The following is a 6,917-nucleotide window of genomic DNA, read 5'->3' on the forward strand; positions in this document are numbered from 1 at the left end:
GACAGGAGTGCCTGGCGTGCTATGGTCCATGGGGTCATGAAGAGTCGGACATGACTAAACGACTAAACAACAACAACAATTTAGATCTCTGCGTCTCCCTTGCAGTTCACTGCTATATTGTCCAGGGTTTTCTTTCTGATCTTCTGAACATAGAATCTATGTTCTATATTGAAGTTCAGGAGTTTCTCCCACAATCTGCTGTGGTTAATGGAGTCAAAGGCAGCAGATAAATCTATGAAGGCAGCAAACAACTTACACTTTTAAATTCTAGTATACTTTCTGATTATATGATTTCATCTAAAGCTTTGGTCGATGGTGCTAAATCCTCTAAACCAGACATGTCCAACAGGTAGATTGTGATCTACTGGTAGATCACTGGACGTCTGTGGTAGATCACTGGCTACCCCCTCCCTGAAAAAGCTCAACAACTTTGACCTGAACCTCCCAAAAGGGGGTAGATCACTGCCAGTTTTTAACTTTGTGAGTAGATCACAGTCTCTTGGGAGTTGGCCCCCCCTGCTCTAAACAATCTCCATGCATAATGTTATGTGTATGTAGCCAGTCAGTTAAATTTATTTGTAAATGCTGAGTGTATAACTTTGAAGGGATATCTAACAGGCTGGTGAGGAACTAATTAAGATCTGTCTCCTTTCTTGAAAATTGGAACAATGATGTTTGTCTTTCAGCCCAGAGGAATTTGGGCTGTTGTTATTTATATGTAAATAGCCTGGCTAAAATAGGTACCGTAACCATCATTCCGAGTGAGTCTTGAAGAGCTCTGGATGCAACATGTCTTCTCCTGGGGCTTTGTTTGCTTTTAAGCCTTCAATGGGAGGTTTATTTCATTTGGGGACACCTCTCCTCCAATCACTGCAGGTCAGAGGAGATAGCTCTGCTTCCTAGTTCATCTTCTGCGAGTTTGTGAGAACCGACCAAAACCCACCTCCCCTGAGCCCCAAGGAGACACTTCTGCCACCAGACTTTGATGGCTGATCTAGAAGACTCATAAACAAAAGGGCTGCACACCCCAGCTGAAAACTCACATTAACTTGAAGGAGCCAACAGGAGCAGAAGAAGGCCCCAGACCTTTAAATGCACAGGAGAGAGCTCTCAGGGTAGGAACTCCATTTGAATAACTGCCTATCCACGGAACTCAGCCAGCTGACCCTGAGCTTTGTTGAGACAATTTGGATGTTTGGTCTTTGCAGGAGCACCATCTGTGGTGCTGAACCCACATCTTGATCTCTGCAAGGTGCTGGTTTTTGTCCTGCCTGGTCGAGTGGCTGGAATCAGGAATTCTGACCTATCCTTGCTTGAGCCACCATCTCTCCTCAAAGGCGGGCATTCCTGTGGATCTTGTCACAGTCTTCTAGTCCCTAGTCTCCCATCCGTGCCTCTTTCTCCTGTCAATAATTCCTTCAATGGAATGTGATGAAAATCCCTGCCCTTTTATATCTTGGAGCTTAATGGCCAGTGGAGAGCTCCGCAGGGAAACTGGGTCTTGTGATCATTCTTCTCACTTTCCTTTAAAGCTGATTCATGTTAGTGAATGCCACGACTACCAGAGGCTAGCAACTTTATTCTCCTCCTCTGCAAGAAATTAAAAGGGATCTACTACCCCACCTCAGTCAGGATATGGCAGAAGTTTGAAAGCACACTGCCCTCAAAGGACCTTCTGGATTTCATTGTGAAGCCTGAGTCAAGGGTCAAGCAAAACCAGCTTGTGGTGGCCTGAGGTGTGAAAGTTAGCTGAGAGACCAAGGCAAAGATATGTTTGAAGCAGCACCTCACCTGCATTGCACGGCAATGAAAAAAATGAGAGTTCACATTCCTCTTCTTTTTCCTCTCTCTGGGAATGGAGATGATTTCAACAAGGCCTGATAATGCATTTCCAACTCCTTTGTTTTTATATGTGAGTTCGTGCAATACCTTTCATTATTCTTTTTAGACTTTTCCATGGACACTCAAGTGTTTTGTTGTTTTGAACTAGGTGCTCATTAAAGCTGGAGAGGATGTATTAAGTCTACCTTTTTCCATCAAATTGGCTGTCACGGTTCAAAAGCTTTCTGCAAAAAAGAAGGAGGAACCTGTTTTCCCAAGACCAATTTGGAACACTGGACTTGTGCAGCTCCTGTGTTTGCTCCAAATGATTGTGGTAACAGACTTTGCTTATTGAAAAAAATCAAAGCTAGATAATGCAGCTGGCCTTGGCTGATCTTTCTCCACCCACTATCCCTCCTTGATAACATTTTGAGAAAAACCAGAACCACAAAAATATACTTTCCCCCTGAAGCAAAAAAAAAAAAATGCATCACAGATGGCTCCTTGGGTTTATATATTCTCTTTCTGATTTGCTGTAGGTGAATCCACAGCTGCTGTTGATTTTGTGACTAAATTGATAAGCACAACTCAAGCTCCATTCAAGAAGTTAGAAAATATATACACATTACATAGCCTTGGCTTTTTTTACATACATAAGAACAGATCCCTTGTCCCTCATGAATGCATTTTATATCCAAGGCTGCATCTTTTAGGGTACCCATCTGAAAAAAATGAAGGATTTCATTTTGTTTTATGTTCACCTACAAGGATGATTTGCAAAAGTACTTAAAACATTCTTCGTTTTCCTAATTAGAAAATGTTCTCTTACTAATTCACCATTCAAGAAGCCTTTGCTGAAAATAAGTCTGTGATTGTTTTGGTGATGTAGTATATTCCTGATAGAACACTTCATTCTGTCTTGCTATTTTCTACATGGTTCATTGGAAGCATATGAACCAGGCTTCCAGAACTGTGTCCTCCTATTAATGGTTGAGATTGTGCCTGGGATAATGTGCTTCGTGTTGTCCAGCACTGCAGTGTGTAAAACTGCACAATAGCCATGCAGGGCCTGCCCTATAAAAGGTAGAGCGAGGCAATTGTTTCAAAAGACTGATAGTTCAGGGACAGCTGTAGCTGTCTCTGGCTATTCCGCCACGTGACCTCTTTTGGGCCACCTAATCTGGCCTTGCTGCTTCAGGTGTGCTGGAGGATGCTATCTCATCACCAGCATTGAACTAAGACTTAGCTGCCTGTCCAGCCCACCTCCGTACATGATTGTGACAGGAGCCATGATCTTGTCCTCGGGCTGCAAAATGTGAAGCTAAACCAAGCAGCAGCTGAATCGAGGTGGCATTTCGAACCAGGATGTGGCAGCCAGCAGGGAGTGTAGTGGCTTGGCGGCCATCAAAGGCCTTTGCCCAGTTGGCAGCCTGCCCTCAAATATGATAGGAAATGGGCATGCTGCTCATGTTCCCACATTTCTCAATGATTTAGGCATAATTGTGGTAAATTCGTGTTCTTCAAAATGCCTTACAGAAGGTCAAAATCCTAGAGTTTCCCAGTGCTTCCTTGATTTCCTTTCACTGCCTGGCCCACTGAGGGCGAAGCACGTGGTCACTGTGCCGAAAGACAGTGTGACAGACTTTCTCAATGGATGAGTCATAAGAGCAAAGGGTCTTTTCCGTAACTGCATCACACTTCACTTCACTTGCCTCCTCGTGTGTCTCATATTGCATTTCCACTCAATCATCCTTTCAGCTGCTTCTTTTTACATCTTCATTTTCATCACGCTTAGGTAGTCTGAAAGGTTTCGCTATTGTTCTAACTGGAGCTCGTGCAGAAGCGTGTTAATAAAGCCAGCCCCCCCCCCCCCGCCGCCGCCGCCTGACAAGGTACACGAAGTGGAACAGTTTGGTCTGCAGCACCAATGAAAACAGATGGAAGGAACAGGGCTGTGCATGATGTAAGAGGTATCAAAATGTGGAGGATCTTGCCCATTTATCATAGGAGACTGCTGACAAGCAAGTGACAGTAATGAATGTGCCTCTTGAGATGCAATCTGGATCTCCTGTATCCGAGGAAAATCTATCCGTTGGCATGTTAGTGGCGAATAGCTGCCTTGCTTAATTGATTTCCAACTGCACCATATTAGAGGGCAGCGCCAGTGAAAAACATACCACTGAATTAACTGTGCGGAATTGGCGAGTACCATCCTACCACCTTGGCGCGCTAACTGCTGAACAGTCCGTTGCAAGGGATTGGGCCCTTTCTAATGGTATGCAGTGACTAAGCCAGGTTTTGGAGGTGGTATATCTATGGATAGCAGCTTCTGGGAGCAACCACAGTAGGGAGCTAGAGCCTTTATATCCTGCTTGTGGGCTTCTCAGAAGCATCTCATTGGCCATTGCGGAAAACACAATCCTGGACTGGATGTTGCGCAGTGGATGTGATCCAGCAGGGATCTTTTTGTGTTCATTATCTGAACCGGAATGTGTTATTTGCTCATGAGAATTCACATGAGCTACCTGCTCAGCGGCTCTTTTAACAATGTATGTGAATGTGGTTCTTTTTTGTACTTTTTTTAAATAAAAAAAATCATGTTGGATTGAAATGCAATTCAGACAATAATTTGCATGTTATGAAACCTCATCACTTGCTGGTTAGCAAGTGCTCATCGTGTTGTGAAACAACAGAAAAAAACAGCCTTATGAGACTCAAGTGTTTTGTGTTAACACGCAATTTATGCATACCTTTTTTCTTTTTCTTTTAAGTGCATTTATAGTGCAAAGCAATGTGGCCATACTTCTCATTGATTCAGTAGGCTCATAAAATACAGCATGAATCTTGAATGTCATTTGTATTTGTTTAGAGTAGGGGAAGAGAGCTCAGATTTCTCAAACACATATTTGTCAAACTAATTGTGGTCAGAAATGAGTAATTCACATTTTTGTCCCAGACATACCATGTCAGGTCCAAGAGTTTTGGAGGTGGGGTGCTTTAGATGACCTTTGCATAATCATAATCATAATCATTTATTATTTGTTATTTATACCCTGCCCATCTGGTTTTCTCAGCCCTCTGGGTGGCTCCCAGCAGAATATTAAGAGCACAATAAAACATCAAATATTAAAAGCTTCCCTAAACAGGGCTGCCTTCAGATGTCTTCTAAATGTCAGATAGTTGTTTATTTCCTTGACATCTGAAGGGAGGGCATTCCACAGGGTGGGCACAACTACCGAGAAGGTCCTCTGCCTGGTTCCCTGTAACCTCACTTCTCGCAGGGAGATAATTGCCAGAAGGCCCTTGGAGGTGGGGATGATGATACTCCCTCAGGTTACTGGGCCAAGGCCATTTAGGGCTTTAAAGGTCAGCACCAATACTTTGAATTGTGCTCAGAAACATACTGGTACAGGTCTTTCAGGACCAGTGTTATGTGGTCCCAGCAGTCACTCCAGTCACCTGTCTAGCTGCCGCATTCTGGATTAGTTGTAGTTGGGTGCTTGTTCCAACTATACAATTCTATGATTCTATCAGATAGTAACTCAAATGCATACTCTTCCCATAGCTGCCAAGTTTTCCCTTTTCTTGCGAGGAAGCCTATTCAGCATAAGGGAAAATCCCTGTAAAAAAGGGATAACTTGGCAGCTATGACTATTCCTGTGTGTTTTAGAAGCTGATACAGAATAATACCATAACTCCTTCATTCTGTGATCTGTCAGAATGAGGTAACAATAATTGAATTCGAAGCCACTTTAGCAACTGGAAATGAATAAGACAATCAAGATGAATGCATACCAAAGTGATCCGAGCCCTGGGCATTATCATCAGTAATTCCCTGTTGTAACAGAAGGCTGCCATCTGGTTTCACATGACTTTTGCAGATCCCTGGCCCACCTTTTTCATTACTTTTACTAGAATACTAACTCCTGTTTAACAGCCCATCCTTTATTCAAAGGAAGTTCAAAGGAATGTAATGCAAATGTTGCTAATCCTCTGGAACTCCTGAATAACCTGGTCAAGTTCATGGAATCACTCGTATAAGTGGTGCCGGCTACGCAAGGTGTCAATAGAATGTGGGCTATGGGTAAAATCAGTGTCGTGGTCACCCTGACCTGCGCAGCACCCCCGGACGTTTTATGGTCTATTGATGATGCGCCAACGACAAAATAAATATATGCTGTCACTCAAAACACTTCAGACCAGGATAATGTGAAAGTAAAAAGAAGTTGCTTTATTGTGCATACATAAGTGTAATGGTTTCAGTATAAGTCTTAGAATGTTCCAAATTACAGATGTTTCTTATACCGGCCTATTGCCTCTAATTAATACTATTACCAGCCTATTACCGCTAAAGACAACTAAATATATATTTGTAAATAAGCTCACAAACCCTCTATCTTGTCTGATTATAATCCACCATCTATGCTTCACCTCAATATTTAAAACCAGCTCTCTCTCTCTACTAATAACCAACCAACTACCTCAACCAACTGACTACCAACTCCCTCACAAACTCCCTCACAAACTGACTAACTGACTCCAGGGGTGGGGTTTTTATACTCGGCCAGAGCCCACCCCCTTGGGTTCTAACAGTTCTATTTGGATTAACCCTTAATAACCTGGCTTAACTTTAGGCTGATCGCCACAATCAGGCATCCCCAAACTGCGGCCCTCCAGATGTTTTGGCCTACAACTCCCATGATCCCTAGCTAACAGGACCAGTGATCAGGGATGATGGGAATTGTAGTCCAAAACATCTGGAGGGCCGAAGTTTGGGGATGCCTGGGTAAAATAAACAGAAGAGCATGAAAACAGTAATTGAAATGGGAATTATTTAGCTGAATTGAATGGCAGGAGTTAAGTATAAAAAATTAAAATGGGTGTCTGTTGCTGTCGGCATTCATCTGCCTCAAGTGGCAATGGAGTGCACTTCTGGGGGGTCGACATCTAACCACTGCAATAGCAGCAATGAAGTGAGTGCAGGCTGGGCAGGGTGATGGAAGCATAGCTGCCAAGTTTTCCCTTTTCTCGCGAGGAAGCCTATTCAGCATAATGGAAAATCCCTTTAAAAAAGGGATAACTTGGCAGCTATGGAT

This window comes from Zootoca vivipara, chromosome Z1 (genome assembly GCF_965207765.1).
Source record: "Zootoca vivipara chromosome Z1, rZooViv2.hap1.1, whole genome shotgun sequence".
NCBI classification, from domain to species: Eukaryota; Metazoa; Chordata; class Lepidosauria; order Squamata; family Lacertidae; genus Zootoca; species Zootoca vivipara.